We start from the raw sequence: 9,996 nt of genomic DNA, 5'->3' as shown, positions 1-9,996 counted from the left end.
ATGATGGCGGCGGCGGCCCCGCGGCTCTGGCCGCTCCTCCGGGCCCTGCGGGCTCAGGTGAGGCGGGAAGGCGGGTGGGGGGGCGGACCTCGGGGGTGGCCTCACCCCGCCCGGGGGGTGTGAACACGGCGGCTCGGGGGGGGGGTTGGGGTCCTCCCTCCCCTCTTCCCTTCCTCCTTGTCGCCGTTCCCTTCCCCGTCCTTCCCGGGGGGCACCGGGGGCCGGGATGTCCCGGCGAGCGCCCCGAATGCGGGTCGCGCGGATTCAGCCCCCCCGCAGGCCCGGCGCTGGCGGAGCCGCTGGAGGCGGGGGGGTGCGGGCAGGCGGGCGGTCTCGCACTGCTCACGCACCAGCGGTGGCAGCGGGGCCAGGCGGGGCCCAGCGTCCCTGGGGGGCGACGGGGGGGTCAGGGGCAGCCCCCAGGGAGCCCCCCCACACCTGCCCCGAGGCAGCCCCCACAAATCCCCACCACATGAACCCCCACAGGGACGTTTCACGGACCCACAGAGACCGCCCTGGCCCCACAGAGACACCCCAACCCACAGCCACCCCCCCGATCCCATAGATCCCCCCTCAGCCCCACAGAGATCTCCCCCAACCACCCAGAGACCCTCCCCCAGTCCCACAGAGCTCCCCCAACCCCAGAGACCTCAGCCACCCAGAGAACACCCCAGCCCCACAGACTCCCACAGAGACCCCCTCCAACTCCCCAGATCCCCCCTCAGCCCCACAGAGACCCCCCCCAGCCCCACAGAGCGCCCCCCCGCTCACCAACAGCCATGGCCCCCACCAGGGCAGCCCCACGTGGAGGTGCAGGAACCGGAGGAAGTTTTGCACCAGCCCCGCGGGGGTGTAGGCCCCCAGCCCCAAATGCTCCATCCGCTCCTCCCCCTCCACACCCACGGCGGGGAGGGGGAGGGGGAACCGAACCCACAGCAGGGGGTTCAGACTCACGGTGGGCTCTGTTCACCCCACGGTGGCTATGGGGGGTGGGGAGGCTGCCTGGGAGGGGGAGGAGAATGGGAGTTATAGGGGGGTCTGACCCACAGCCCCCCCGAACCCCCACCCTGCCCCGTGGTGCCCCCCAGAACCCCCAATCTGCCCCCCAGAGCCCCCAATGTGCCCTCCCAAAATCCCTGTCCTGCCCCATGGCCCCCCCAGAGCCTCCAATCTACCCCCCAGCCCCCCCAATCTGCCCCCCCCCCCCCCCCCCCGAACCCTCCGTCCCCCCCTCACCTGGGCACTGGCGGTGGCGAGGGTGGGTTCAGGACGTGGGGCCCAGCCCCAGGGGGGGTCTCCAGGCCCAAAGGGGCCCCCGCAGCGTCGGGGGGGTGGGGGGCAGGGGGGGGCATGTGATGTCACATCACATCATCGCCTCCCACCCCAGGGGCAAAGCCCTCCCTCCGCAGAGCCCCAGCACGGCCGTGACGTCACCATGGAGGGCAACACTCATAAGGGAGAAGTGGCAGAGGAGCGTGACACCACTGCCGGCCGTGATGTCATGATATACTTTAAAAAAAAAAACAAAACACCACAGGAAATGACCCCTACTAGGTCCTGCCCCTCGTCACTGCCTCTACCTGGCTTGTCCTTGAGGTATGGTGGGACGGGGCGGTTTGGGCAGGACCTACAGGAATGTTTAGAAATGGAGAATATGGAGGGTTTTGGTAGGACCTACAGGAATATGCAAAGTTTGGCTATGGGGGGGTGGGTAGGACCTACATGAATGTGTAGAGATGGGGAGTATAGGGGAGTTTTGGTAGGACCTACAGGAATGTTTAGAAATGGAGAATATGGAGGGTTTTGGTAGGACCTACAGGAATATGCAAAGTTTGGCTATGGGGGGGTGGGTAGGACCTACATGAATGTGTAGAGATGGGGAGTATAGGGGAGTTTTGGTAGGACCTACAGGAATGTGTGGGGTTGGGGCACACAGAGGGGTTTGGGTAGGACCTACAGAAATGCAGGTGGCACCAGTGCAGTGAAGGTAGAATCCAGCTCTTGGGGTCACCACCCCTGAGAGCCCTGTGCAGCCCAGGGACACGGAGGCTGCTGCAGGCACAGAGCAGGAGATGGGCTGGGGCAGCTCTTGGGCTGCATGTGAGGGGCGGTCACTGCAGGGAGTTGCAGAGGTTTGGGGTTTTTTCTTGGGGTGTGGGAACAGTTTCCGTGTGTTCCAGACACCCAGTGCCCCCTGCTTAGAGTGACAAACATTCTCCTTCCCATCAGCTCCTCAGTGATGCATCGAACCAGCAGCTGCTCACCAACAGAATTCAGATTTCCTGGGCGAGGTCGCGGGAGAACTGGAGGTAAGAAAGGCTCCACTTCCTGCGCTGCTCCAGAGTCATTCGCAGCTCTGCTCTTTTTTCCCTCGGGGAAAGCAGAGCCTGGGGCAGAGGGTAAAACTCTGCAGGCGTGGGAAGCTTGGCCTTGTGCTGGTGACCCACGGGGTTTGTGTGCTGCTGGTGTCTGGGGTGGAAGGGCTGAGGTGGGGACCCTCTGAAGAGCCCACGCTGCCCCAGACCCAATCTGACAGACCCACAGCAGAGTGCAGCTGTTGCTTTCGTACTTCTCGGCAGCTCTTTGTCCTGATCCTTCCCAGAGCTTTGACCTGCAGGAGGAGGGTGACAGTCTGTCGGGGGAAGAGGAGCTGCCCTGAAGAGAAGCCCCCGTCTGCCTCAGCCCTGCACCCTGGGACTGTTCTTCCCTCTGCTCTGGATCTCTGGGGCTACTCAGAGCTGCCCTTGGCAGAGTGAATCTTCTCAGGCCCCGAGAGCTCTGGTGATGTCGTTACTGCAGGTTTCTTCAAGGCAAAGCTGGTCAGGAGAGAGAAGCCATGTTTGGGCCTGCAGGGCAGGGTCCTGCCAAGATGCTTTAATGGTACCTACTGGAGAGAACAATCACTAAATAACTTTTTGTATAAAGCTTTGAGCTCGCGTGCTGCTGCCCTTCTGTCAGCAGGCAGCCCAGTTACTGTCCAGTGCCAGTCCAGCTGCCAGCCCTCGCCATCGCCTTCACAGCCAGCGCTGCCTCTGCCCATCGTGATCTCTGCTGCAGAGTTTCTCTGGGTTTCCTTCCCCGTTCTGTCAGGGAGCAGCCAGGGCACTGCTGAGCACGGGGGATTTCTCCTTTCAGTCCCACTAGAGCTGAATCTGGGGGACTCACCCCAGGAGGTTTCTCCTGTCATGCAGTTTCAAACTGTGAGTTGCTGTCAGCCATTTACCTTACTTGGCTGTAAGCTTCCCTCAATGTGCAGGGTATGCCCTGACCTACTAGTTAATTCTTGAAGCCTTTTGGCTGTTCCATATGTTTCTTCTTATCTCTGAGGAGAAAATAGCCTCACTCCTCAACCCGTCAAATGGACCCATTGCTCAACTATCAGGATGTGTCCCGATCCCAAAGTGTCAGATGGGTGATTTGTCCCCAGCAAAGATGTCATCTTTCCTGCCAGCTTTTACTGCTGCACCATTAACGTGCTTCAGAAGTGAGTCAGCTGATAAAGATGGTGGTGTGAGTATGATCTCTTTCTTGATCCTTTTGCAGAGATGTGTCTGAGCTGAAGGCAGAGCAGATGAGGCGTTCTGGCTCTGTACTTGTAAACTGCTCCCACCTGAACTCTGGTGTGCAGCTCTGGGAGCCCGTCAGCCTGGGCAGACCTGTCCTAAAGGGTCAGGCACAGCAGCAAGCGGAACAGGAAACAAGCCAGAAGACTTGGGAAGTGATGCCCTTACAAGTCAAGGGGGACCTGGAGAAGAAGGAGCTTCAGGACAGGTGAATGTGTTTTAAACTTTGCTGTTACCAACATTACCTTTTGTGGCTGCTTCTTGGATTCACAGGCGGGCTGTGTTCACATTTAAAACCCACCCGTTCTGCACAGCCTTGTTTCTGTCCCTAGCCAAGCTATGGCCTTCAACAGCACAGGTAGAAAAACACGTCTGACCGACAGAAGCTTTTGTAAGACAAGACTGGAAAAGAGATCACAGTGTATTACAGTGTTTTTGCTGTTACCTGATTGTTGGTGAGAAGTTGAGACCAGCATAAAGAGAGCTGTGTCTCTTGTACAGCCCTTGGTACCCCCAGGGCTGTGCAGAGGAGTTGGGAGGGATTTGCCCAGGGCCATCCTAAGCCCCTCTGTACTGACAGTTCCTTACCAGACTGAGTGCAGAAGTCCTTTGGGGCAGGAAGGGCCATTTTGCAACATCAGGCATGTTAACCTGTAGAGATGAACGCTGCCTTTGCTGTATTTTCTGGGCTGAACTTTCTCTGCTGTGCTTCTGGGAGCTGCTTAGCTCCTCAGCGGGTGCTGGTGTGCGATGCTTTTGGAATGGCACGTGGACCTTCTCTTCTCAGGGGGACGGAGCTCTCAGCCTTGCTCGTGCAATCTCAGAAGCAGAACGAGGAGAAGGAGAAGACAGTGAAAACACTTAACGACACTGTGGAGATTCTAGTATGTTTTACCTTTATTTGGGAGATGGCCCAATGGTTGCTCTCCAGCTTTAGCACAAAGGGGTGTGGTTTCCTCAAGAGAAAGAGCGGTGAGGACGCTGACTGTGTGGGAGCATCAGGCACGTGTGAGTCAGCCCAGGGGCAGGCAGTGGCGGGGGAGCTGCAGACAGTTCCGGGGGTTGCACCAGTGCTATTCTGCCTGTGACTAAATCTCTAGGGATCAAAGTTCCTTGGAATTGACAGCTTCATAGCAGCCTGTGAAAACCAGCTGTTGGTCTTTCTCTTCTTAGTTTTAGCAAAGAAGGAATTCAATAGATGTGGGAAGGGATACACTGGAATCACTAGGGCTGAGGTTTATCAGCACAACGATGCTGCTGAGGCTGGGAATGCTGCAGAGGGGAGCAGCTCTTCCCCACCCACCCTTTGCTTATTCTATTCTCAGGAAGCAAGTCGGTTAGAGAAAGAATATGAAGCTTCATTGACTAAAAGTGTCAAAGAAGAGAATCTTTCCCTCCAAAAGCTGATAAAAGATATAACAGAGGTGAGTACAGAGTTGGGACCACATCCCTGTAATTTGATTTAAAAGTACTTGAGGAAGGCAAATGACTGGCCCAGGGAATAGATATATATGTTTTATACTGTCTGTGTTAACTGCTACTGGCTGTTTAATTATTATACCACTTTTCTGACATCAAACCTGCTCTAACTTCTGAGTTGGCTGTCCTGTGACACTTGAGCTAAGTCACTAGAAGTTTCCGTACCTTTGCCTTTCCTGTAAGGTCTCTATTTGACTGTGCTTTGAGTTGGCTACTTGACATTTGTGTTCTAGTGTTGCCTGGAGGCTTCTCCCACCTCCTTGAGCAATGACTCTCTTGTTCTTTAGATTTTTATAAAAGGTCACTGACTGAATCAATGCGCTTGCCAACTCTGCTCCTTCACTCTGCATTCACTGACCATTATTATCTCCCCAGAATTGCAACTGATCTAACTGTTTAGGGCTAACTTTAGCTTAGTCCTAAACCTCACTCTAGGGAGGGGGGTTTAATCATCAGATGTTTTACACAGCTTCTCACAAAGTCAGTTCTTTCCCCTTATGTAGTCATTTTTATCCTCTTGTGCTACTGCTCAGAATAAACATTAGCTTTTTCATTGCTGTTTTCCAGTATTCCTCAGCTTCCTTCTTCCCTGGGTAGCATTAATATTTCCTTTCATTGCTATTTCCAGTGTTGACCTGGTGCTCCTCATCTCCGTGGCTCTAAGAAGCTGAAGGAGACTAAAATCATTCATGAGAGCTTCAAGAAACTGAGCGTTCAGGCAGCCTCCAGCCACTTCACACTTGTTTCTTCTTGTTTGTAGTAGCTGTATTCAGAAACCCCTGGAGCACTTGTGACCGCAGGGACAAAACTTCTTTGTTGACTGAAGAAATGAGAGAATTGAGTTTTTAATGACTCTAGGGTGAAGTGGGAGAAAAAGGAGAAATAGACAAAGAAAATCAAGTAGAATGAGCAGAGAGTAACAGCTTGATGTGGGCTTTCAGGTGGTGTTAGATGAATGTGCCAGCGTGGTCGCTGACAGCTCCCAGCAGGCAGAGTCTGGCAACGTCCTTTCTTGTCAGAGCTCCGTTGATGCAGAGCGTGCCTTTGTGTTGGTTCAGGAAGCGCTGGCAAGGAGGAGAGGAGCAGCACAGGTGAGAATTTCTCCTTGCCTTCACCACTGGCCGCAGGCTCAGCTGCTGATGCCTTGCTTATCTTGAAACCTTTCCATTCCCTTAGCCAGTTTCTTTCTAGCCATCCCACTCTTGGTACTCTATCACCTCACCAGTCTCACCAGCTCTGTGTTCTGCTGCTTTTCTCTCTTTGATCTCCACCCCCTCATCACAACTTTTGCCTTCAGGTGAGCTGTCTCGCTGCTTGCTTCTCTCACAGCTATCAGGAGCCATCTTCCCTGCTCCTTATTGCTGTTTGTGCTTTTCCCTGCCCATTCCTTGCAGGCCCTAAAAGAAGAGCTCTCTGCCAGGCAGGACTCTATCAGTTTCCTGCTGCACCAGCACAGGCAGCAGGAGGAGAAGTGCCGGAAGCTGCAGCAAAGCCTCGAGCAACTGGAGCAGGAATGCCAGACGGCCAGCAGCCACCAGCAGCACCTGCAGTCTCTGGTAGAAGCACTCAGAAGGTGAGTGTTCCCTCCTCCTCCTGCGGTCTGGAGGCAATCTGCTTCCAGTTCTGGCAGTTCAGAGCTGTTACGGGCAAAGAACTCACCTGCCCTCCCCATGTATGCCCCTGTTTGGCACTTCAGCATCCTCCTGTCACTGCTTTTCCTGCTCTACTGTGAATCCTAAGGCTGTCTCGGAGACTCAGAGCGATGTTGGAATACAAGACGCCTCCCTCTCGATGTGCTGCTTCTCTGAATTCTGTTCTTTGGGGGCCCTTTCCTAGCCACGGCTTCTCAGTGAATGAAGGCAAAAGCCTGCCTGCCTTCCTCTGTCCCTCTCCAGTGACCTTGTGAGGGGAAGGGCAAGTTCTTCCTTACCGTGCTGCCCACAGCGCCAGCCTGGAGTGACTGGAATGGCATCCGTGACTCTTCAGGCCTGTTCATTCTTCTGACTGAGCCTTGTCTCTGCAGTGACCGTGCAAACCTCGAGAAAACCAGGGCAGAGCTACAGCAACAGCTTGAAGAGACGGAGCAAGAAGCCTCGCGTCTGCATCAGAGTAACACTGAGCTGCAGCTGAGGGAAGATGCAGCCCAGGGGGAGAGGGTGGAGCAGCAGCAGAGGATGGAGAGAGCACGTCGTGACCAGGAGCTCCTGTGAGCATTAAAGCTTCCTCTGGGCAGGGGTGGGTGCTGCCGGACGGTGGGAGGCCCCCCTAAAAGAATGGATTTTGTCTGCTCAGCGTGTGTAGCACAGACTGGTGAAGGGAGCACGTGGGCAGGTCTGGCTCCCTGCTGACACACAGCAGAGCTGCCTCCTTGTACTTTCTTTATGGCCCTTGAAAAAAATCATTCCAAAGCTGACCGGAGTAGTTGATGACAGGCCTAAGGTGAAACAAGAGAGGTTCAGGCTGGATTTAAGGAGAACAAAAAATGGAACCATGAAGGCAATCCTGCAGCAGAACAGGTTGCTCGAAAGGTTGTGCAGATTCCATCCCTGGGAATTTGGAAGCCCCAAGTGGATCGAGCCTTGAGCAACCTGGACTGATCCCATAACTGACCCCAGGTGCTTTGAGTGAAGATTGGGCTAGAGGCCTCCTGGGGTCCCTGCCAGCCTGAATCATCCTGTCATCTTATGGTTATTGGATTGGAAATTCATACAGATCTCCCCACATAGATTGCAGGCTCCTTCATTGTTTTGTTGCCACAGGCAAGAATAATGGAGAGAATGTTAATCTGGACTTTAAAAGTCTGTCTTATGCAAAGAAGAACTTTGGAAAGTCTGGTATCTAATGTATCAAAAAGGAGAGAGAGAGCTAGCAGGCAGGAAGCTGTTGAGAGCACCTGAACTTTTTGGAAACCTGTGATTTCTGGAAGCTTGTTTTACTTTCTCAATGATGAATGTTTCACCTGGGTCAGTGACAAAGACTGATGCAGCGCTAGGCAGGAAATTGCAGCATTCTTTGGGGGTAAATAGAAAGCTGTTGCAAATCGTTCAAACTGCCATATCTCAGAAATAGTATGTAATCTTGGTTTTGGAAATGAGAATGTTTTTACATTAAAAACTTGTTTGTCTTTCCCCTTCTTGTAGGCTGAAGGACTTAGCCGCACTTGAAGAAGAACATTCTTTATTAGAGAGTGACCTGGTAGTTGCAAGAGAGACACTGGAAGAATCGCACCTTCAGAGGGATCTGCTGAGGCAAGAGAAGCATGAGCTTACCATGGCCCTGGAGAAGGTATGGTCACCTTATTCCTAGCAGAACTTGTGGGAGAGGGAGTTGTGATAGCAAGACCAGCACAGGTGCCGTTTCTGTCAGTAGAAGACAGTGACAGTGTTGTTCTCCTCCTTGGAAAAGGGAGATCAGACCACACAGGCTCCTTGGTGCAGTCAGTCCCCACATGGTTATTGGGAGCGCTGGGCTGGGGGTGTGTCAGAGACACCAAAGGGGATCTGGAGTCGCTGCTTAAAGTCAGGGATTTTCTTGTCTTTGCTTTCATGTTGTTCTTTTGTCTCTTCAGGCAGAGCAGTCAGTAGCAGAGTTGAGAGGGGCTCAGAATAAGCTGAGTGCTGAAGGAGCTGTTCTACACGTTGCAGCAGCGAATATGAGCAGTGTCAGTGAAGCTCTTGCACTGGATAAAGTGCGACTGAACAAACTTGTGTCGCAGGTGAGCAGTTGCCAAAGATCTTGCCAAGTGTTCGTCTGCAGCTGCTGCTGCTTTTCAGACTTCTTGCCTTCAGACGTATGACTGCCTGAATATGGAAATGTTCCTTTTTCTGTCGAAGCCAAACCTTCTCCGTGGTAAATCTCACTGTATTTCATTTCCTCTGTGCTTCTGTGACTGCAGCTGGAGCAAGAGAATGAAGTTCTGTCGGGTAAAGTGGCTGAGCTGGAGAGAGTAAGGATCTCTGACCAGGAGAAGCTGAGCTTGTGTGAAAGAACAAATGAAGAGCTCGGTGCAGAGAAAGCCCACCTGGAGCAGCTGCTGAAGAAAGTGGAGGAGCAACGGGAGGGGCTGCAGGTAGAGCTGAGGATACTGGCAGAGGAGAAGGCAGAAACCAAGAGCAGCTCAGTCAGGTGAGACCAAACACCTGGTGCTTTCCGGGTGGGCTTTTGGCTGCTCGGCTCGGTGAAGCTCAGTCTGTTGGATTCTGGGGTGGTTTTGTCAAGGAGACACTTGGTAGTGCTGGAGGTCAGAAACTTTGTTTACTGCCTTTTGGAAATGTGTTGGTGGCTGGCAGAGCTGTTCTGCAATTCTCTCAGTTGTCCTCTGCTGCTACAGATGACTTCAATCCACCTGCCTGTGGTGGCCTCTTTTTTGGCTTTTGATAAGCTGCAGAGAGATGATTTGTCTTGCCCATGAATCTGATGAGGCTGCTACTCTCCCATGTGGCAAAAGAAGCAAACAGCGTAGCTCTTCACCCTTTTTCTGAGTCAAAAAAACCTGGGGTTGCATGTTTCTACTTACGCTTTTTCTTGCGAATCTGCAACTTTCAAAACTCCATTTGTTGGAGCCTGGAGAGTGGAACAAAGCTGCAGGTCAGTGTCTGCTGTCTTGTACTGCTAAGAACGGGAATGAGATCCTGAAATTGTTGAAATTGTATTTTAAGACATACATGTAACTTTGTGGCTGGAAATATGCCTGGGGAAAAAGGACCTGGAGGTGCTGGTCAGCAGCTGGCAGGTTATGAGCTGGCAGTGTGCCCAGGTGGCCAAGAAGACCAATGGCATCCTGGCTTGTGTCAGAACTAGTGTGGCCAGCAGGACTAGGGCAGGGATTGTCCCCCTGTGCTCAGCACTGGTGAGGCTGCACCTTGAATACTGTGTTCACTTTGGGCCCCTCACTCCAAAAAGGCCATTGAATGACTCGAGCGTGTCCAGAGAAGGGCAACGGAGCTGGTGCAGG

At 53.5% G+C, this 9,996-nt stretch overlaps 1 pseudogene; it reads left to right on the top strand.

The window, feature by feature from the left end:
* The window catches only part of LOC141946966 (uncharacterized), a 28,505-nt pseudogene continuing 18,509 nt past the window's right edge, over nt 1-9,996 (top strand).

Source organism: Strix uralensis, chromosome 9, assembly GCF_047716275.1.
Source record: "Strix uralensis isolate ZFMK-TIS-50842 chromosome 9, bStrUra1, whole genome shotgun sequence".
In the NCBI taxonomy this organism is placed as follows: Eukaryota; Metazoa; Chordata; class Aves; order Strigiformes; family Strigidae; genus Strix; species Strix uralensis.
Note: the sequence above shows the minus strand (reverse complement) of the source record. Positions and strands in the feature narration are given on the sequence as shown.